General features: G+C 39.1%; 1 long non-coding RNA gene across 2 annotated transcripts in view; it reads right to left on the bottom strand.

Moving 5' to 3' along the window:
• The window catches only part of LOC123289357 (uncharacterized), a 55,768-nt gene that overhangs the window by 13,948 nt on the left and 17,880 nt on the right, over positions 1-23,940 (bottom strand). For both annotated transcript variants that reach the window (XR_011506311.1, XR_011506312.1), the window contains exon 3: positions 21,370-21,409. This is a non-coding gene — a long non-coding RNA (uncharacterized lncRNA). The remainder of the gene's footprint in view (positions 1-21,369; positions 21,410-23,940) is intronic.

A 23,940-nucleotide genomic window follows, 5' to 3' on the forward strand; every position in this document is an offset into this window, starting at 1 on the left:
ACTGTAATAGGATTTTCCATTACTTAGAGCTAAACCCAAAGCTAACTAATATGATTACACTCCCTTTTTCTTAAAACTGTCTACGTTTGGCTTCTATGACACCACATTCTCCGGGTTCTCTTCCTCTCTCACTGGACTTTCCTCCTTCTTCTCCTTTGCTGGGTCGTCTCTGCTCAGCCTCCTAGGAGCACTCCAGGGATTAGCCTTGGGGCCTCTGGTAGGCAAAATAATGGCCCCCGAAGTTGTTCACATCTTAAGCCCCAGAGCATGTGAATCTTTCACCGTACATGGCTAAAGGGACTTGGCAGATGTGATTAAGGATCTTGCCTTGGGGAGATTACCCTGGGTTATCCATGAAATCACAAAGAACTTTAGAAGGGAAAGAGGGAGGCAGGAGAGTCAGAGTCAGAAAAGGCTGTGACAATGGAAACAGGTCAGAGTGATGCATTTTGAATATGGAGGAACGGTACACAAGCCAGCGAAAGCAGGTTGCCTCTAGAAGCTAGAAAAGGTAAGGAAACAGATACTGCCCTATAGTCTCCAGAGAGACCGCAATCCTGCCAACACCTTGACTTCAGCCCAGTGAGACTCATTTTGGACTTCTGACCTCAGGAACTATAAAATAGTAAATTTGTGTTGTTTTAAGCTACTAAGTTTGTGGTGATTTGTTATAGCCTCAATATGACACTAATACAGATCCCCTTCTCTCTCTATTTGTATGTTCTTCCTATGGGACATTAAGGCATGCTGTGGCTTAAGAAACCATCTATATTCCAAGACCACCAAATCTTTCTCAGCCAATCTGACCTCTCCTCAGTGCTCCAGATTTGTATATCCAAATTACTACTTGTAGGGGAAACAAACAAGTAGAGCCCCTTTACAAAATGCAGACTTGTCTAAGCCTATTATTGTCTGAATGTGTTACCTGTTGAATTAGTCTAGCTTTCTGCATTCCCCGTGTGTGATGGGGCAGCATCTGACAATAATGAGGATGTAGTGACAGAGCAGACCACCATCCACTTCATTCATTCATTCTTTAATCCAAATATGGTTATTGACCCAACCTAGAATGTGCCAGTTGCAATGCCTGGCCCAGAGGCAGGTAAGGCATGTTCTATCTTGCGCATCTAAGATACTTCAAACTCCACACAGCCATTTGGGAACCCCTAATTTCCCCACCTCATCCAGCACACAAGCATCTCCTCATTTCCCCCAAAAAACACTCTGCTCCTTTCTCAAGCTTCTTCATCTCAAGAAACTGCACCATCATCCAGCCAGTTGCTCCCGCCAAAAACCCAAGACCTTATCTTATATTCATTCTTCTTTTCCTCACTCCACACATCCAGCCTATGAGCAAATCCTATCAACTCTATCTTAAAAGCACACCCAAACGCACTGACATCTCCCCTCTCTACTGCTTCCCCTGCCATCCAAGCCACTACTGCCATGGCTTACATGGAATGCTGCAACCCAACCACCTCCAATGATCTATTCCCCAAACAGCAGTCAGAAGTACGTTTTTTTTTTTTTTTTTTTTAAAAGCAGTTTTGTTGGCTTTTTTTTTTTTTAAACTGTTTCAACTGTTTCAACTTTTTTTTTTTTTTTTTTTTAAAGATTTTATTTTTTCCTTTTTCTCCCCAAAGCCCCCCGGTACATAGTTGTGTATTCTTCGTTGTGGGTTCCTCTAGTTGTGGCATGTGGGACGCTGCCTCAGCGTGGTCTGACGAGCAGTGCCATGTCCGCGCCCAGGATTCGAACCGACGAAACACTGGGCCGCCTGCAGCGGAGCGCGCGAACTTAACCACTCGGCCACGGGGCCAGCCCCAGAAGTACGTTTTTTTTGATGTAAATTCGATCGTGTCACTACCTGCTTAAAATCCATCAATGACTTCTCCTTGCACCTAGAACGAAAGTCAACCTCCTCGTGCTGGCTTTCCGAGACTTTCTTGCCTCTTCCTAACTCTCCATCCTTGTCCCACCCCTGGCTTGCCCTCCACCTTCTTTTGAACATGCCGATCTCCATTTTGCACTAGGACTATTCCACCAGCTTTTCTCCCTGCCTAAAATGCTCTTCCCCTCAACATTTCTTCTTTCTTTCTCAGCCTTTAGGTCTCATCTCAAATGTCACCTCCTCAGCAAGTCTTTCCTGACTACCCTATATAAAATAGCCATCTAATTATTCCCCAAAACATCTCCCTATTTTAATTCTTTGCATGACGTATATCCCTATTTCATATTTTTCCTATTAGTTTAGCCCCGCCCCCCAGGAGAACATAAAAGTGATGACAGCAGGGGCCTGGTCTTTTTCACTGCTGTGTGCCCAGATCTTTGAAGATGGCCTGGCACATAGTTGGTGTTCCACAAATATTTGTTGTCAGAGTGAAATTTTTCCCCAAGACCTGCAATTACAGTTACTGGCTGCTCTCATCTGGTCATTATCACAAGATATGTTCACTATCATTATTCTTAACAAGTAGCACTGTATTTGGTTTCCCTGTTTACGTTTTCTGTCTCCTCTATTGAATGTGAAAGTCCTTGATAGTAAGGATTATGAGATTAGAGCAGTGAAGAATATAGTCCAGGAAGTCCATCACCACATTTGAATGAATAAATGAATGAATGAATCAATTAATGAATCCATAAATCAATGAATGAATTAATTAATGAGTAAAAGAGACAGTAGCCTGCTCTGTCGCTGCATCCTCATTGTATCTTCAGATGTTGCCCCACCACACACAAGGGGCACATAAAGATACAAATTAAATTAACTGGTAGCAAATTCAAACAAAAAGTGACGTAGTTATACCCGTATTTTGTAAGGAGCCTGCTTCTATGACTGTAGTTTTCACCCTGGTCAGTCCAATAGTCAGGTAGGGTCCACTTGAACTAGGTATCAATAGCGGATCGCCCTTAACGATTCTCTGCTTAGCAACACTATGAAGAGTATAAAAAGAATTGTGACTAATTCATAAACTGTCATTTTGTAATTAAAACACGATACAGTTCACTAACTATACTAACATACTACAAGCCATAAAAAATATTGACCAGATTCTGATATCTGTCTCATTTCACTGTGGAACTAATAATAAGATAATTGCATTAGTATTTGCACAGCTAACATTTATAGAGAATTTACTAGGCGCCAGAAACTATGCTAAAGCTTTGTATGAGGTTATTTTACAGATAGCATGACTAAGTTTAAGAAACACAAGGCCACACAGTTGTGACATGGCAGATCCAGGACATAAACCTGGTGACCTGACTTCTGGGCCCACACACTTAACCACTGCACTAGCCTGAATTAACTGGCAAGGCCACGAACTGGCCAAACTTTATCAAATGGTTCTTTCTGGACCCTCTTCTGAATGGCTTAGTCCATGTGGCTCCCATCCCAACAAGCCTGTCCTCTGCTGGGATGTCTGGATGTCTTATGTTTATTTCAGCACTCTTATTAAAAAGACCTGAGTCTCTGCTTAAGTACTTACTCAAAGGACCGATTTAACATATTCCGTATCCCTACACATCTGGCTTGGCTTCCCTCCCACAGATTCTGGGTAATGTTGTGCACGGCTGCTTGGTGCTGGAGCTCCCTGGCTCTCCAACCTGAGCGCTCTGCAGCTGGCTCTCTTGGCCCTGATGCTCCCTGCTTTGTAGTTGTGCTCTGGCAGCAGAATTAACATATTTCCAAGTCTCTTTGACATGAAGAATATATATCTGCTTGAGCTGAAAAGTTAGAATGACTCCCCCAATGGACAGAAACACGGAGGGTATGACATTTCCTATGAAACACGATTTAACAACCCCACATAAAATGTTTAATTACATGATGCCAAATTTTGTATAGCTTATTCTAGAATATTCTAATAGCGGAGCTTTTCAATCACATTTTGTAGATTCTAAACTGAAAACATTTTAATAAATGAAATCACATGGTACTTTCATTTCTTCCCGGTTCCACCCTGCAGTTCACAAGAAGAGCATCACCTTTTCTCCAGAAAACACTCTCTTGGCACTTGGGTCATACAGTAATTCACCTTTCCATAATGCTTCTCTGCTTTGGCATTTGTCCATTTGCCACAAAGAAAGTGAGGACAACACGGACAAAAGATGGAAACGTGTAGTTCTCCCACTTGTTTTTCCTACCAGGAAAATAAAATGAAAAGGCACATGGGCTCTATATCATATGTTTCTGCTTTGGGTTCACATTATGGGAATATTCGGGAGAATTCTGGCCAAACTGGAAAGGAAGAGACACCAAGATAGTTATCAGGCATGTTTTCAAGAAGATAGCAGCATATTTTTTAATGCCAAATAAAAAAGCGTATGAATAAGGAATATGTTGAAAAGTTCGAAAAATATGTCCACATTTAACCACAAAAATCTCCTGCCTCACTAAATAAACCCAATAGGTAAACTTCCAAATGGGGGCCGTGCCGCTTTAAGAAAATTAAGGCCCTAAATATCGTAGAAACAGAGCCAATCATAGTTATCAAAAATAATTCATGTCTAGTGAATTGCTTAGTGCTCAAGACATCATTTATACCCAAAAAGAAACATTAGGGCTTTGTGGCGTGGCAGCTTCTCACAGCTGTCAGGAGCCAGTTTCCTTATCAGTCCAGCAGGAGTGTAATTAAAGACAATAGCCGGAGCAGCTGTATTGAAAAAACAAGTCGTTTGTCTTCCCTTCCCCCACCCCTTCTGCTCACGTAGTTAATCTGAACACAGCATCAGCTCCATCGTCAAGGCTTCTTCAAAAGGCAGAATAATAAGAAACATCTATCTGTTTCCCACTGTGGATTGTGAAGGCTGAAGAAATACTTGCTCTTATCTTGCTATTACATTATATAAAATGCAACTAATTTAGGTCTGGAAATTCAAAAGCTCCTGAGATATGGCAAGTTTTTGGAGAATAAGAAAAATTATCTTCAGCGGTAGAGAGAATCTGGGGAAATGGTTTATACGCGGTGGTGTTTGGAAAATGTTTCACAACAGGCTTTCCAGGGGAAAGCCCTGATTTGTAACATCTTCCAGTTTCTGTGGAGTAAATACTCCCACTGTGGCTGATGTCAAGCTACCAATGTGACATCATGAAACATGGAGCTGAAAAGAGATGCACAGTAGGGTGCCATTATACAGTATTTCCACCACACAGATGTTTACGATAGATGTAAATAATCTCAAGAAAATAGATAATAGTAAATGTAGGAAAATAACTGGAAGTGGCGAATTTTGAGTATTTGTTACTTTGTTTTTAATGTGATTATTGAAATTTTACAAAATTTTTAATAATAACTATGTTTATTGTCTTGCAGAATTCCTAAAAGAAATCATCTCTTACAAGCCAGTACAAGCTGACTCCAGCCCACCACTACCTATACTCTGGATGCCCCGTTACTGGAAGTAATAAATAGCCCTCTAGTTATAGTAGGTGAAAGAGAATGTATATTAACAATGTTTATTTTTTCAACAATGGAATTTGGTCACTTTTTGTATAATTTTTCCAAGACCTACCTTTCCAGAACGATCTCTCTGAAGCCAGAAAAAAGAGTAATCTAAGAACATGTTTATGTGTTGTTACTAAAACAGTGAAAACCCAGGTAATTTTCATAATCATGATTGTTGAGGATGTATTTTGTAAACCTTTTTTCTTCACGTGAATGTAACTAAATGCTAACAGGAAATGTTGGCTGAGGCACCAAGACAATAAATGCCACATTCCACGGGAAGCACAAAGCTATGCTGAGAACTTGCAAAAGAGGTGATCAAAAAACAGGTAGATAGGCTTCCCCTTCCGGGAGGATGGAGTTGACGTATTTTTCCCTATCCCTCTCCCTAAGTACAACTACAAACCCTGGACATTATGTATAAAACAAACAAAAGAAGACTCTGAAAGGTGGAGCAAAGAAGACAGACCAGCTAGGGAGTAACACAGTGGTGCGTTTCCTAGCTTATCTTTTTGCCTCATAAATCCCAGAGTAGGAGCTGCAGAGAAGCCAGCAACCCAGAGACACCAATGGGCGCAGACTAAAATGTCACCAAGAGCCTGCGCTCTTTACCTGAAAGGACTTGGCAGGATGGAACTCGTCTGTATCTTGACTATCCTGACGTCAGTGTCCTAGTTGCGACACTGCGCTTGAGTTTTAAAGATGTTTCCATTGGGGGAAACCGGATAAAGAGTACACTGGATCTGTCTGAATTATATCTTACAACTGTGTGTGAACTTAAAACTACGTCAAAATAAATTTAATTAAAAAAAATTTACATGACGGATGCAGAGAAAGCATTTGATAAGATCCCACATCCGTTCATGATAAAAACTCTCAATAAAATGGGTATAAGAAGGAACATACCTCAACATAATAAAGGCCATATATGACAAACCCACAGCCAACACCACTCTTAATGGTGAAGAACTGAAAGCCAGCCCTCTGAGAACAGGAAGAAGACAAGGATGCCCCTATCACCACTCTTATTCAACATAGGACTGGAGGTTTTGTCCAGAGCAATTAGGCAGGAAAAAGAAAGAAAAGAAATCCACCTAGGCACTGAAGAAGTGAAACTCTCACTGTTTGCAGATGACATGATTATATACAAAACCCTAAAGAATCCATCAGAAAACTATTAGAAATAATCAACAACTACAGCAAGTTGCAGGATACAAAGTTAACTTACAAAAATCAGTGGCATTTCTATACTCTAATAACAAACTAACAGAACAAGAACTCAAGAATGCAACCCCATTTACAATCTCAACAGGAAGAATAAAATATCTGGGAATAAATTTAACCAAAGAAGTAAAAGAATTATACAAGGAAAACTATCAGACATTACTGAAAGAAATTGATAATGACATAAAGAAATGGAAAGAGATTCCATGCTCATAGATTGGAAGATATAGTTAAAATGTCCATACTACCTAAAGCAATCTACAGATTTAGTGCAATCCTAATCAGAATCCCAGTGACATTCTTCAAAGAAATAGAACAAAGAATCTTAAAATTCATATGAGGCAACCAAAGACCCCAAATAGCTAAAGCAATCCTGAGAAGCAAGAACAAAGCTGGTGGGATAACAATCTCCGGCTTCAAAACATACTACAAAGCTATAGTAATCAAAACAGCATGGCACTGGCACAAAAACAGGCACACAGATCAGTGGAACAGATTGAAAGCCCAGAAATAAAACCACACGTCTACGGACAGCTAATCTTCGACAAAGGAGCCAAGAACATACAATGGAGAAAGGGAAGTCTCTTCAATAAATAGTGCTGGGAAAACTGGACAGCCACATGCAAAAGAATGAAAGTAGACCATTATCTTTCTCCATACACAAAAATTGACTCAAAATGGACCAAAGGCTTGAAGGTAAAACCTGAAACCATAAAACTTCTGGAAGGAAATATAGGCAGTACACTCTTTGACATCAGCCTTAAAAGGATCTTTACAAATACAAAATCCACTCAGACAGGGAAACAAAAGAAAAAATAAAGTGAGATTTCATCAGACTAAAGAGCTTCCGGAAGGCAAAGGAAACCAAGATCAAAATGAAAAATCAACCCACCAACTGGGAAAAAATATTTGCAAATCATATATCTGATAAGGGATTAATCTCCATAATATATAAAGAACACACACAACTGAACTACAAAAAAATGAACAACTCTATCAAAAAGGGGGCAGAGGATATGAACAGACATTTCTCCAAGGAAGATATACAGATCGCCAATAGGCACATGAAAAGATGCTCAACATCACTAATTATCAGGGAGAGGCAAATCAAAACTACACTTAGATATCATTTTATGCCCATTAAAATAGCTATAATCACCAAGAAAAAAATAATAAATGTTTAAGAGGTTGTGGAGAAAAGGGAGCCTTCATACTCTGCTGGTGGGAATGCAAACTGGTGTAGCCACTTTGGAAAACAGTAGAGAGATTTCTCAAAAAATGGAAAATAGGGGGCTGGCCCGGTGGCCGTGTGGTTAAGTTCAAGCACTCAGCTTCAGTGGCCCAGGGTTTCGCTGGTTCGGCTCCTGGGAACAGACATGGCACTACTCGTCAGGCCATGTTGAGGAGGTGTCCCACATGCCACAACTAGAAGGACCCACAACTAAAATATACAACTATGTACTGGGGGGATTCTGGAAGAAAAAGCACACAAACAGAAAAGAAGATTGGCAACAGTTCTTAGCTCAGGTGCCAACCTTTAAAAAAAAAGAAAAATGAAAAATAGAATTACCATATGACCTAGCTATCCCACCATGAAGAACGTGAAATCAACAATACAAAGAGAATTATGCACTCTTATGTTCATTGCAGCCTTATTCACCATAGCCAAGACATGGAAGCAACCCAAGTGTCCATGGACTGATGATTGGATAAAAAAGATGTGGTATATATACACAATGGAATACTACTCAGCCATAAAAAAGACATAATCGTCCCATTCGCAGGCACATGGATGGACCTAGAGGGTATTATGTTAAGCAAAGTAAGCCAGACAGAGAAAGACAAACACCACATGATTTCACTCATATGTGGAATATAAACAAACTTATGGACAAAGAGAACAATTTAGTGGTTACCAGGGGGAGGGGGGCACAAGGGGTGCAGGGGCACATTTATGTGGTATCTGACAAATATCAGTGTACAACTGAAATTTCACAATGTTATAAACTATTTAGACCACAATAAAAAAATATTTTTTTAAGTTACATGTCTCCTACTCCCTCAGCTGTATCAGGATATGAAAGGGTCAGAAGTCAGAAATTAGGAGATTTTGGAGAAAGCTGCTGGTGTACGAAGAAGCCCCCCCCCCACCCCCGCCCTTCCTCAGGTGGTAAACTGGGGAGTGTTTCCCCATCTCTGCAAATCAGCACAGAGGGGCTTGAAGAAGACCGCTTGAGAGTTTGATGTTTGGCCTCTAGAGATGGGGACATATAGATCAACTCTCACCTGAAAAATCTAAAGGGCAAGAAACCAGCTAGCTAGTGGCTTTGATAGAAAAGCAAATGAGAGGCAGCTTCTTGGGGAAGCCTACATTCCCGGAGTTTGTGGAACAAAGATGTGTGAACTATGTCCTGAGGACCAGATGGAGACCAAGCACAAGGGAGCTAGCGTGGGTCTTCTTAAATCTTGTCCAAGAGAGACCCTGGAGGGGCAGAACGACCTCAGCAGGAAGAAACCAGGATACTGCTGAGTTCATCAAAGATGAGGGAGCTTTCTTCAGCCTCCATTCAGAATAGAAATGCCCATGTCAAGAGAATGATGCCTTTTCCCTTCTGAGGGATCAGAAAAGAAGCCAGCAGCATAGGGGAGGAGGAGCAGAAGCCCCAAGTGGGCAAAGAACATGCAGCAGCCAATGCTGGAAGATGTTCACACATGGAGTTTTCTTGTGTTGCCACAAGATGACAAACATTCACTGGTGGTTCTCAAACTGAGCAATCCTGAGGACTTATAAAAATGGAGACACTTAGATCATTTCTTTTTATTTTATTTTATTGAGATAATGGTTTATAACATTGCGCAATTTCAGGTGTACATTATTATTTACCAGTTTCTGTGTAGACTGATCAGGCTCACCACCAGTAGTCTAATTTTTATCTGTCACCATATGCATGTGCCCCTTTATCCTTTTTGCCCACTCCCCAGCCCCCTTCCCCTCTGGTAACCACTAATGTATTCTCTTTACCCATATGTTTATCTTCCACATATGAGTGAAATCATGCATTATTCACCCTTCTCTGTCTTCTTTCACTTAACACCATACCCTCAAGATCCACCCATATTGTTGCAAATGGGACAATTTTGTCCTTTTTTATGGCAGAGTAGTATTCCATTGTATATATATACCACATCTTCTTTATCCATTCAACCATAGTACGGCACTTGGGTTGCTTCCACATCTTGGCTATTGTGAATAATGCTGTAATGAATGTAGGGGTGCATAAATCTCTTTTAATTGTTGATTTCAACTGCTTTGGTTAAATACCCAGTAGGGGGATAGCTGGATCATATGGTATTTCTATTTTTAATTTTTTGAGAAATATCCCCACTGTTTTCCACAGTGGCTGCACAAGTTTGCATTCCCACCAGTAGTACAAGTGTTCCCTTTTCCTCACATCCTCTATAACATTTATTTTTTGTCTTGGTAATTATAGCAATTCTGACAGGTGTAAGGTGATATCTCATTGTAGCTTTGATTTGCATTTCCCTAATAATTAACAATGTTGACCATCTTTTCATGTGTCTGTTGGCCATCTGCATATCTTCTTTGGAAAAATGTCTGTTCATATCCTCTGCCCACTTTTTGATTGGGTGTTTTGTTACTGTTGAGTTGTATGAGTTCTTTACACACTTTGAAAATTAATCCCTTGTTGGATATATGATTTGCAAATATTTTCTCCCAGTTAATGGTTGTCTTTCAATTTTGTTCATGATTTCCTTTGACTTGCAGAAGCTTTTTAGTCTGAAGTAGTCTCATTTGTTAATTTTTTCTTTTGTTTTCCATGCCTGAGTAGACATGGTATTTGAAAAGATGCTGCTGACACTGATGTCAAAGAGTGTACTGTCTATATTTTCTTCTAGGAATTTTATGGATTCAGGTCTTACATTCAAGTCTTTAATCCATTTGGAGTTAATTTTTGTGTTTGGAGAAAGATAATGGTCTATTTTCATTCTTTTGCCTGTGGCTAACCAGTTTTCCCAGGACCATTTATTGTAGAGACTTTCCTTTCTCCATTGTATGTTCTTGGCTCCTGTGTCGAAGATTAGCTGTCCGTAGATGTGTGGTTTTATTTCTGGGCTTTCAATTCTGTTCCATCGATCTGTGTGCCTGTTTTTGTGCCAGTGCCATGCTGTTTTGATTACTATAGCTTTGTAGTATATTTTGAAGTCCAGGATTGTGATGCCTCCAGCTTTGTTCTTTTTCTCTGGATTGCCTTGGCTATTCAAGGTATTTTGTTGTTCCATATAAACTTTAGGATTCTTTGTTCTATTTCTTTGAAGAGTGTCATTGGGACTCTGATTAGGATGGCATCGAATCTGTAGATTGCTTTAGGTAATATGGAACTTTTAACTATGTTTGTTCTTCCAATCCATCAGCATGGAATATCTTTCCATTTCTTTATATCTTCCTCAATTTCTTTCAATAATGTCTTATAGTGTTCCTTGTATAGGTCTTTCACCTCTTTGGTTAAATTTACTCCCAGATATTATATTCTTTTTGTTGCGACTGTAAATAGGATTATGTTCTTGACTTCTTTCTGCTAGTTCATTATTAGCGTATGGAAATGCAATTGATTTTTGTAAGTTGACTTTGTACCCTGCAACTTTGCTGTAGTTGATTATTTCTAATAGTTTTCTGATAGATTCTTTAGGGTTTTCTACATACAGAATCATGTCACCTGCAAACAGTGAGAGTTTCATTTCTTCCTTTCCATTTGGATTCCTTTTATTTCTTTTTCTTGACAAATTGCTCTGACCAAACCCCCAGTACTGTATTGAATAGCAGTGACAAGAGTGGGCACACTTTTCTTATTCCTGTTCTCAGATGGATGGCTTTCAGTTCTTTCCCATTGAGTATGATATTGGCTGTGGGTTTGTCATATATAGATTTTATTATGTTGAGGTACTTTCCTTCTATACCATTTCATTGAGAGTTTTTATCACAAATGGATGTTGGATCTTGTCAAATGCTTTCTCTGCATCTATTAAGATGATCACATGGTTTTTATTCCTCATTTTGTTAATGTGGTGAATCACATTGACTGATTTGTGGATGTTGAACCATCCCTGCATCCCGGGTATAAATCCCATTTGATCATGGTGTATGATCCTTTTAATGTATTGCTGTATTCAGTTTGCCAATATTTTGTCGAGGATTTTTGCATCTATGTTCATCAGCAATATTGGCCTGTAATATTCCTTCTTTGATTGTCCTTGTCTGGTTTTGATATCAAGGTGATGTTGGCCTCATAGAATGAATTAGGAAGTGTTCCGTTTGGAATAGTTTGAGAAGGAAGGATAGGTATTCAATCTTCTTTGAATGTTTGGTAGAATTCTCCAGAGAAGCCATCTGGTCCTGAACTTTGTTTTCTGGGAGGTTTTTGATTACTGTTTCAATCTCTTTACTTGTGATTGGTCTACTCAGATTCTCTATTTCTTCTTGATTCAGTTTTGCGAAGTTGTATGAGTCTAAGAATTTATCCATTCCTTCTAGGTTATCTAATTTGTTGGCATATAGTTTTTCAAAGTATTCTTTTATAATCCTTGGTATTTCTGTGGTATCTGTTCTAATTTCTCCTCTTTCATTTCTAATTTTATTTATTTCAACCTTCTCTCTTTTTATCTTAGTGAGCCTGGCTAATGGTTTGTCAATTTTGTTTATCTTCTCGAAGAACCAGCTCTTAGTTTCATTGATCCTTTCTACATTGGGGGGGGGGAGTCTCTATTTCATTTATTTCTGCTCTAATTTTTATTATTTCCCTCCTTCTGCTGACTTTGGGCTTTGTTTATTCTTCTTTTTCTTGTTCTGTTAGGTGTAGTTTAAGATTACTTATTTAAGATTTTTCTTGTTTGTTGAGGTGAGCCTGTATTGCTATAAATTTCCCTCTTAAAATCACTTTTGCTGAATCCCATAAGAGTTGGTAAGATGTATTTTCATTTTCATTTGTCTCCAGGTATTTTATTTCTCCTTTGATTTCTTCATTGATCCAATGGTTGTTCAGTAGCATGTTGTTTGGTCTCTGCATATTTGTGACTTTCTCAGCATTTTTCTTATAGTTGATTTCTAGTTTTTTAGCATTGTGGTCAGAAAAAATGCTTGATATGATTTCAATCTTCTTAAATTTATTGAGGCTTGCCTTGTTTCCCAACATATGGTCTATCTTTGAGAACGTTCCATGCGCACTTGAGAAGAATGTGTATTCTGCTGGTTTCGGATGGAATGCTCTATTAATTTCATCTGATCAAGTGTTTCATTTAAATCGATTATTTCCTTGTTGGCTTTCTGTCTGGATGATCTATACATTGATATAAGTGGGGCGTTGAGGTCCCCTACTATTATTGTTTTGCTGTTAATTTCTCCTCTAGGTCTGTTAATAGTTGCTTTATATACTTTGGTGCTCCTGTGTTAGGTGCATATATATTCATAAGTGCTATATCCTGTTGGTGGAAAGTCCCTTTAATCATTATATACTGCTCCCCTTTGTCTTTCATTGTCTTTTTTTATCTTGAAGTCTGCTTTGTCTGATGCAAGTATGGGAATACCTGCTTTCTTTTGTTTGCCATTTGCTTGGAGTATCACCTTCCATCCCTTCACTCTGAGCCTATGTTTGTCTTCAGAGCTGAGATGTGTTTCCTGGAGGCAGCATATTGTTGCATCTGGGTTTTTAACCCATCCAGCTACTCTGTGTCTTATGATTGGAGAATTCAATCCATTTACATTTAGAGTGATTATTGACATATTAGAGCTTAATATTACCATTTTACCTGTTGTTTTCCAGTTATTCTATATTTCCATTTTTTCTCTTTCTTTGTGTTTTTGACTGCCATTTCATTTTGGTGGTTTTCTCAGTTTTCTCTTTTTTTTGAATTGTGACTCTGCTTTGATTTTTTGCTTAGTGATTACCATGAGGTTTGTGTAAATGATCTCATGGATGAAAAAGTCCATTTTCTAATAACCTCTTATCTCCATTAGCCTAAGTAGGTTTCAACCCCTACCTCTTCCCTTTCTGAGTTATTGTTGTCACAAATTATTCTGTTTTGTGTTGTGAGTTTGTAAATAAGTTGAAGTGTTTATAGTTAATTTTGATGCTTTCCTTCCCTTTTTCTTTTAAGTTATAGTTATTTGCTACCTTGTTCTGAAAGAGAGCTGCAGTTTTCTGATTTTTTCTGTCTACTTATCTCCTTGCTCAAAGCTTTATAGACCTTTGCCTTTTTATTTCCACATGAGGGGGCATCCTTGGTCATTTCTTGTAGGGGAGGTCTAGTGCCGATGAACTCCCTCAACTTTTCTTTATCTGGGAAAGTCTTATTTTTCCACCATATCTGAAGGATAGCTTCACGGGATAGAGTATTCTTGGCTGAAAGATTTTGTCTTTCAGTATTTTGCATAAATCATTCCATTCTCTCCTAGCCTGTAAGGTTTCTGCTGAGAAATCTGCTGAAAGCCTGATACAGGTTCCTTTGCAGGTTATTTTCTTCTGCCTTGCTGCCCTTAATAATTTTTCTTTGTCATTGACTTTTCTCAGTTTTACTATTATATGCCCTGTAGAAGGTCTTTTAGCATTGATGTAATTAGGAGTTTTAGTGGCTTCATGTATTTGTAAGTCTGGTTCCTTCCCCAGGTTTGAGAAGTTCTCAGCTATTATTTCTTTCAACAAGCTCTCTGCTCCTTTCTCCCTCTCATCTCCCTCTGGAATACCTATAATCCTTATGCTGTTTTTCCTAATTGAGTCAGATATTTCTCAAAGAATTCCTTCATTTTTTTTAAATCTTAGTTCTCTCTCCTCCTCCACCTGAAGCATTTCTATATTTCTATCCTCTAAATCACTAATTATTTCCTCCATAATGTCAGCTCTATTTTTCAAGGATTCTGGATTATTTTTATCTCATTAATTGTGTTCTTCATATCCAGAATTTCTCATTGGTTTTTTTTATAGTTTCAATCTCTTTGGTGAACTATTCCTTCTTCTCATTAATTTTATTACTGAGCTCAGTGAACTGTCTTTCTGAGTTTTCTTGGAACCTGTTAAGTTTCTCTATGACAGCTATTTTGAATTCTCTGTCATTTAGATTGTAAATTTCTGTGACTTCAGGGTTGGATTCTGGAAATTTGTCATTTTCCTTCTGCTCTGAATTGTTGCTGTAGTTTCTCATGGCGTTTGTGACTCTAATCCTTTTCTGGCACATCTGTGTTAGTATCAGGTCACAGATTCCACCTGCTACCACTGGTGGGAAGCAGGATCTGTGTTTCTGATCCCACCCTGTTTGCTGGAGGTTGTGGGGATACAGCGGGTGGTCACACTTGCCAGGAAAGCACTCGTGGGTGGGCTCAGGGCTGCTGCCGCTGCTTCTTACAGTCTCACCAAGGTGTGTTCCCACTTGCAGGGCAGCAGCAGCACTATGGGCACTCCCAGCCAGGAAAGCATTTGAGCATGCACACAGAGCTGCCATGCAAGGGTCAGGGAGTGCTCACCTATCTCCACTACTTCCCAGAGGCCCAGTCCATCCACTTTCATATGTATAGCTGCATGGGTCTCTCATCCTGTTGTGCTGTGTGGGTATCCCCCATTAATCAACGAATGTCCATTTAGTGGTAGTTCAAAGGAGGCGATAGAAAGGGAACAGCTCATTCTGCCATGTTGCTGACGTCACTTCTAGATCATTACATTTTTAATCATTGCATAAACATGTCTGGGTCTTCATGACTAAAATGTACTTTGAAAATGTTTTTTAATTAACATAATTATGATATAAAGAGCAAAAATAATTTTGTTGAATTAAACAATTTGATGGAATAATTTCTTTTCCCTAAACATATTCTCTGACGTTACAGTTTTCCATGACAAAGCACATTTTTTTAGGTCTCTGTCTTTCCTCCCGTACCCTCCTCACACCTCTCCTCTGAAGCCCACCCCCACTTCAATCTCCTCTCCAAAGAGAAGAAATTCTAATTATAAGTCATATTCCAGGGCACAGATCATACTACATTTGCTAGTGGAGAACCATGCATAACAGGGTCAGCATATGAGTGTGCTTCCTCTCTTCTTTCTCTTGGTTATATGAGGCTGAAGATATCAGCTGACCCACGTCCTGGACTCTTAGGATGATAAAATGATTCTCAAGAAATCTTAAGGGAACAAAAAGAGGTTGTGGAAAATCACTACAGTATCATAATATTTCTTTCTCATGTTCTCTATTCCACCCTTTTTTAAAAAGCATCTTACATACTATTTTATTTGGTACTCAATAACTCTATCGTTCAAATTCCTGAAGTTCCTTCTGCTACTTGTTGTTTCTGGTGACTCTTACTCAAGGTGGATTGTTTCCATGTGTTTTGTATTTTTAGATTATGAGTTCATGTTTAGTGGAGCCTCTAACTTGAAAGCTAACTGTTTAACAAGGGCATTCCCATCGTTTACTTATTCAACAAACATTGACTTATACGCCACGTGGACGTATGATGGTCTCTACCCATAAGGAACTTTAGAGTTGCTATCTATCTGTACTGGTTGGGGCAAATAGTCAACATCCTAGTGATAATAATAATAGCTAACACTTATTGAGCAATCATTGGGTGCCAAGAATTCAACATGCATCACTTCACTTAATCCTCAACAACCTTTTAAGGGAGGTACTATTATTATCACCATTTTATAGATGAGAAAAGCTGAGGTCTGTAGAGAGGTTAATAACTTTCCCATGGTCACTTTGCTAGTACACTGTAGAACCAGAATTTCAAATCATGCCATCCTGACTCCAGCACCCAAACTCTTACCCACTAGGCTATATTACAGTCGCACATAAATTTCAAAGCAATTAGGCTCAAACCAAAGGCACCAACATCAGGCCAAGAAAGATAGGGACTAGGCTGAGATCCAGAGGTTCCTCACTCATTTGGACATAAAATACAGGCTGAGAGTAAACAACCTGCTGCAGAAACTGACCTCAGGGAAGACACATCCAATGTCTGGTCTGATGCAAGGTTTAATTCTAAGTTTCACAAAGTAGGGAGGCTGGGGCTTCTCCTTCTCATGTCCCCACTGGGACAAGTTCAAGAGCTGGAACAGAACTGGGCTTCCAGGAGTCCAGCTGCAGGGAGGCGAGGGAGAAAATAAATTTGGGGGATCTGGGGAGGGGGAAAATGCGAAAGCACAGTCTTGGTTACACCAAAGTTTACTGACATGCTGAAGCCCACCATCTAGTACATGCTGTTCATCAGGATGAAGAAATCAGGATTTTCACAACGTGCTGTGGCATTTGAAAATGTCACTACACTTGTCTGGAGGACACAGCTCTGTAAAACTTATATTTTATGGATTTCAAGCAGAAGACAAGTTCAAAAGAAGACCTGTTGAGTCGAAAGCGTGAGAAGCTCAGGGTAAAGTGGTTGGGAATGAGCTCCTGAATGGTACTCTTAGTCGTTAAGTAGGTAGACAATCAGCGCCAACAAACATCAAGGATGCTTGTGCCCACTTCCTAGCAGATGCAACTTCTTCTAAAGAAAAGGTATTTTCAAAAACTCTGACTAAATGGGATACAATAAAATTCTTACGTCTCAATAGATTATGTTGCACAGCCTTGAAAATCTCATTTTAACTGTTTATACCACTGTTTGCCATCTATAAAAGTTCTACCTAGAGCAATTAGGAAAAAAACTGCATACATTCTTTAATAATAACCCATGCACTTAAGTATTATGGAAATATGCATTATGTAATTATTCAACTATCAGATTCTTGCCTGAGGCCGATTAATCTCAGGAGAACACCAGACAAGTTGTTCATGAAGCCATGGCCAGGGGTCAGTTCTCATGAATGCTATTCTGGGTCACTGTGTTTCATGACTTCCATCTGAGCCCTCACCCTAGTTGGTGGCAAAGGGGACAAAGCAAGACAGAGGGAAGAAATAGCTTTACTGAGAGCAGAGGAGTGGTACTGCCTTCATATATAAAAGAAAACATATTATTAGGTCATGGTTGACATGTAATAGCTAATTCACTCAAATGACTTTTCATTTTCATATCCTGTAATTTGGTGTGATTCTCCCTTTAATAGCACTCTGAACTGATGCACGTTTGCATTTACATTCAAAAATCACAGCAAATTCTCTCTAGCAAGTATGGCTCTTCTGAAGGTTGAGACTGAAAAGGTGAGTGTCTAGCGAACCACACAGACCTCTGCCCTTAGCGGCCTGTCCTGTCACCACTCTGCCTGCATCTGCCCTCTTCGCCTCTATGAGCCCATTTCACCCCCACATTGGGCTCTGTCTGCTTTCCTTTCCATTTTAGAGCTACCATCAACTGGACCGGTCCTCAGGGAACCTCTCCCTTTGTGCTGCGGTAGAGGACTCAGTTTCCCTGGCTTTGCTGTTCCCTTGTGTGTGACCTCCCAAAGTGAGAAAAAGGAGCATTCTTGAGGGTGTTGCTGTTTATCACTGGGGAAACAAACAGGAGTTAGTCAGCCACAGTAACAAATAAATGTAAGTGACAAGCTGATGAGTCCCCTGAGGGCCCCTACTAATTGTCCTCTGGGCGGCACAATTCTGGGGATACAGAAGACTCAACATATGCTTCCAGAAAGAAGAAACGCACTACCACTTGGTAGCTTATGGTATATTTTTACAATGTAAGACCCAAACTGCCTTAAAAAAAAGAAGAGGTGAAGGCGTGGGGAGGGGACTGATTGTATATTTACATGAAATTGTCTCCAAGACATATTAAGTGAAAGCTGAGTGTAGAACTGATACATTTTGTATAAAAAAGGGATAAATATGTAGTTAAATGTATTTACTTTTAAATGACTAAAATACCGCTATAATGCCACACTAGAAACAGATGACACAGATTGCCTCTGCGGAAGGGAACTGGGTGGCTGGGGGCACACTTGGCAAGAAGATTTCTCTCTATAATCCCTTTTATGTCTCTTGAAGTTCCACTCTTTCCTTTTTTTTTTTTTTTACAAGTGAATATACTCACCACTCAGATATAGATACATGATAGAAAGCCAGATTTTAATGTTAAGAATCTGAAGACATCACCCACTTCTCTGCTGTGAAAAAGATGACCCTTCTCCCCTTCTCTCACTGTCACCTCTGTCTTCACCCATCCATCCATTAAAGGATTGCTCTCAAGTTTAAATGCATTTTTGAAGTATAAGAAAAATGCAGTAGACTCTAAATGACTAGCTCTCTTCTCTTCCCCATTCCTTTCCCCTACCCTACCCCCAATTTACACAGAACCTTCCTCTTCCTAAAAATGAATTTTGAGTAAGGCTCTGGAGGCATAATTAATACCCTGTTGATTGTTAAATTGAGCTTTAAAACATTTTAAAAAGACTTTGCAGAAACATACTCTCTAGTCCCACAGCTTTTCAACTTTCTATTGGTACCACCAGCAATACTTAGCCACCTAAAGTTGACATTTTCTCTGAGGATTAAGTTGAAGGCCTTGCAAGTCTTCTTTCAGAGGATAAAAGACAACAGTCTCCTGCACATAATGTCCCCCTTCCATTAAGCATTTTTCAAAAGAAAATAAACATCCTCAAGTTTAGTAACAACAATTTGATTCCAAGAAAAATAAATTGGTTCTCAAATTCTATTGCAGCTTTGAAAATATGCTCCCTGGGCTGGGCCGGTGGCACAGCGATTAAGTGTGCAAGTTCCGCTTCGGTGGCCCAGGGTTCGCCAGTTCGGATCCCTGGTGCGGACAAGGCACCGCTCATCAAGCCATGCTGTGGCAGGCGTCCCACATATAAACTAGAGGAAGATGGGCACGGATGCTAGCTCAGGGCCAGTCTGTCTCAGCAAAAAGAGGAGGATTGGCAGCAGATGTTAGCTAAGGGCTAATCTTCCTAAAAAACAAAGAAAAGAAAAGAAAATATGCTTCCTGAGTAACCAAAAAGAGATCTGCATTGTTAGTCTAACAGGAAAAAAATTAGAACTCAGCTATGCCATATAAAATGTAGCAAGAACCAGTGTCTTCCATTTCAGCAGAGCTAGAATTGAAAAAAAGAATAGTAGGCCAAATAAAGGTAGCACGTTAAAATATTTGTCAATTGTGTGGTATTACTGTTGACAACAATTTGCTCCCTATCCTGCAAGAGAATTACACATCTTCATTGTTTGCCATGATTCCTGCAGGCTGAGCACATCTCCCTGCCCTTTTTCAAACTTGGCCATGGACTTGATTGGCCAACAAATGTGAGCAGAAATGACAGTGTGCTCCCCCCAAGTAGGAGCTTATTTAAGATGCCTGCTCTTGCTATTTAATCTCTGCCTGAAGAACAGCATATCCTAGGTGGGATGCGCCATCAGCCTGGATTCCAAGATGAAGACTCACGGAAAAGAGCCATATGAAACAGAGCCCCGCCCACAGCTGCAGCTGCAGGCAACCTGCAGCAATAGGGGACAGCTCCAGCCCAACCACAGAGGATGTGCAATGAGGTGAAGAAATAAGTCTTTGTTATTATTTGCCACTGAGATTTGGGGATCACTCTTTATCACAGATTGGATGATTAATGCAACAGACAAATCACGATGCATTCATCTCAAGAATGGGAAACTAGGTTTCTGTATTCTAGGAAAAAGGGAAAAGAAATTAACGTTTATAGAACATATGCTCTAGGCCAACTACTGTTCTAGTTTTCATGAAATTGTCCACCAACTTGATATCTGAAATAACCTCCGGAGTCTCATCTAGAAAGAGAGAAGCTAAGGTTGTTCTACGACCTCTAAGGAAGTTTCCAGAGTGGGCATTCTATATGAGTACTTAACTGGAGCCCTTCATAAAAATAAGATTCACGCCCTAACCTGCAGTCACCACATTTTTAAGGAAGTGGATATCTGGCCTGGGTTAATCTCTATGGTTTTTTCATAATATGACTGACATTTTAAACACACCAAGAATTGTTAGTATCATTTTCAGAGAAGACTGTCCTCCAGGTCACTGTTTGCAACTTTCTATTTCAGAGAATAAACTCATTTTTATTTCCTATTTTCACCCAGTAAATATTACATAACTACAAAAAATCTTGGAATTCTTTTAGAATTTAGCTGCTTCTTACATTGCCATGAATTTCATTAAGACACCCATAAATGTAATGATATTAATGAGAATCTGACTAATAATTTCTCTTTTCCAAAAGTTTATGTGATAACAGAGATATCGTGAAAAGACTTCAAGTCAGCAGAGTCTAATATTATTAAAGATCAATATCGTTACCATTAATGACACACAGGCATTGTTCTTGGAAAAGAAGTGCACCTGGAGTTTGACAAATGGATTTGAAATGAAGAAGAGTGGAAATGATCTATCCTGGCTGCAAAACAGCTTTAAAAGGCAGGCAAAGTCAACTGTAATATTCAGAAGTAAATTCTCCTATGCCTCTTCTGATCTGAAGGAAAACATTTGTAAAAAGATATATACATCTTCTGGTGATGTTAACATTTTTAACCATTTTATTCGGTATTTTAACTATACATCTATCGGATAGAACAAGAAATCTATAAATATACCAATCTTTTTAGGTGTAGGCAAAGAATAGGAAGATGTTGGACCAGAATTAGAAACGTAGTATTAGAAAAAATAGAGACCCCTATTTTTTTTCAAAGTACATCATTAAAGTTCAATGTTATGAATACTCACGTGTCCACTGTTATATCTGTATATGAAATAAAGGCCCAGACTGGAAAATAAAAAAATTTAAGTTTAAATGAGGGGATTATGGGTGATGGTTTGGTTTATATATCTTTTATTATTGTTATAATAATGTTTTTAAACAATAACAAATAAATTGCTGCTACTAGTATCTTATTATATATACTAATTTTAATGTTCTATTTAGATACATTAATTTTAATAAATCTAAGCAATTCACGCTCTTTTCAGGAAACATATACATCACAAGGGAGTAAAAAAGAAAACAAAAACATCCATGATCCTACAAAAATTCTAAATTCCTTGATTCTTTTGTCTCTGCATATTTATATAAATAGAGAAAAAAAATGGAGTTCCACTTCCTGCAATGGATGATGCATAGCTTTAGAATAACCCTCCTATTGAGAACTAAAAGATGGGCACAATGTTTTAAAATACATATGTTTGAAATATACATTGGCCTCAAAGAATTACCAAGGCAGTGACAAGTTGTGGGACCAAGATTTAAGAGAGGAGGGGAACCAAGAGAAGTAATTCCAGAATTAAAGGCACATCTCACCTCAAGGCAAATTGCCAATTCTGAAAATGAAAACGACAAATGTGGGCTGACCCCGTGGCTGAGTGGTTAAGTTCGCGCGCTCCGCTGCGGCTGCCCAGGATTTCAACGTCGGTTTGAATCCTGGGCACGGACATGGCACCACTCATCAAGCCATGCTGAGGCGGCATCCCACATGCCACAGCTAGAAGGACCCACAACAAGAATATACAACTATGTACCAGGGGGCTTTGGGGAGAAAAAGGAAAAATAAAAAAAAAAATCTTATAAAAAAAAGAAAACGACAAATGAGAGGTTGAGGCAGTGAGCACAATTTTCTTTATTCTCACAGGACTAGGGGAACGAAAATTCAGTTCAAGGCACCCCAAGGAGGAGGGGCTCTGGTGAACAGCCTGCACTTGCAGTGAGCTCCAAAAGATAGTAGGGTGAACTACGAGCAGCCTAGCCCTCATGAGAACTCAAGCGCAGATTTGAATCTGGTACCGATTTCTGATGGGAGTAAGTTCATCTGTCCAGATGCGCTGTCTACAAGAGCTGAAGGAAATCTTCCCTGGAGGAAGAAAAGATCACTCAGAGCCTCAAATTATCTCTAAAATTTTTCATAAAAAAATACCTGGCACTCAATAAAAACAAAACAAAACCAAACAACAGACAAAAAGAGGAATTATCTGCAAAGCAAGAAAAAAACACAATAGAAACAAACTCACAAGTGGTACATAGTCAATAGATTATGTTCAATCAATTAAATGAGAAGATGGAGAATTTCAGCAGAGAACGGGAAAGCAGCAAATAAGTTAAACAGAAAGTCTAGAACCAAAAAATAAAAACCTTGTAGGTTGACAACAGGAGGTTACATACAACTGAAGAGACACTTAGTGAAGAAAACATCAGAAGAAAATACACAGGCTGGAACACGGAGAGTCAAAATGGAAAAATGCAGAAACGCACGTTAAAGACTCGTGGGATATGGACAAAGTATCGAAGAATAAGAGAGAGAAGAAAGCAAAAGCAATATTTAAGGAAATACTGGCAAAGTTTTTCCCAAAAAATGACAAAAACACCAGGAAGTGCTACAAACTCCAAGAAGAGCAAATACAAAGAAAACCACACCCAAGTTCATCCCGGTCAAACTGCTGAAAAACAAAGACAGAGAGAAGATCTTAAAGTCAGCAGAGGAAAAGAGAGAGTTTGCCTTTAAAAGAACGACGCTGAGACCATCAGCTGATTTCTCAACAGGAAAGAAGAGAAGCAAGAAGACAACGGAATAGCTTCAAAGTGCTGAAAGAAAACATCTCTCAACACAGAATTCTATCTCCAGCAAAAAATCCTTCAAAGTTTAAGGCAAAATACATTTAATACAAAAACTGAGACGATTTGTGATCAGCACAAATACACTTGTGCAAATACAGAAGGGAGTTCTTCAAGAGAAAGGAAAATCATCCCAGAAAGAAGCACCTAGATGCAGGACGGAATGCAGAACAACGGAAATGGTAAAGTGGGTCAGTATATCTAAGTGAATATTGACTACAAAATAATAGTAGCAATGTTATATGGAGTTTAAGATATACCGTTAATATCCTTGACATTAGTAGCACACAAGGCGGGGTGGGGGTGGGAGGAGGTGGAGAGAGTACTCTACCATCTTCACATTATCCAGAACTAGTATAAATTCTAAGTAAAAGTACTAATAAGAACCAAGATGATAGGTTTAAACCCAAATATATCAATAATACATTGACTGCGAATAGATCAGACACATAATTTTTAAAAAAGGTTGTCAGACTGTCAGATTAAAAATAAGCAACTCAATCACATAGAAAAGATACACCATAAATAAATGAGGTTGAGAGTAAAAGGATGGTAAAATTATATATTCCATGCAAACATCAACCAAAAGACAGCTAGGTATCTTCACTACTCTAAGATAAAGCAGACTTTACAAAGCACCGTGGACATAAAGAGGGACATTTCATAAAAGAGTAGGTCTAAGGGGAAAATACAAT

This window comes from Equus asinus, chromosome 10 (genome assembly GCF_041296235.1).
Source record: "Equus asinus isolate D_3611 breed Donkey chromosome 10, EquAss-T2T_v2, whole genome shotgun sequence".
Taxonomy (NCBI): domain Eukaryota; kingdom Metazoa; phylum Chordata; class Mammalia; order Perissodactyla; family Equidae; genus Equus; species Equus asinus.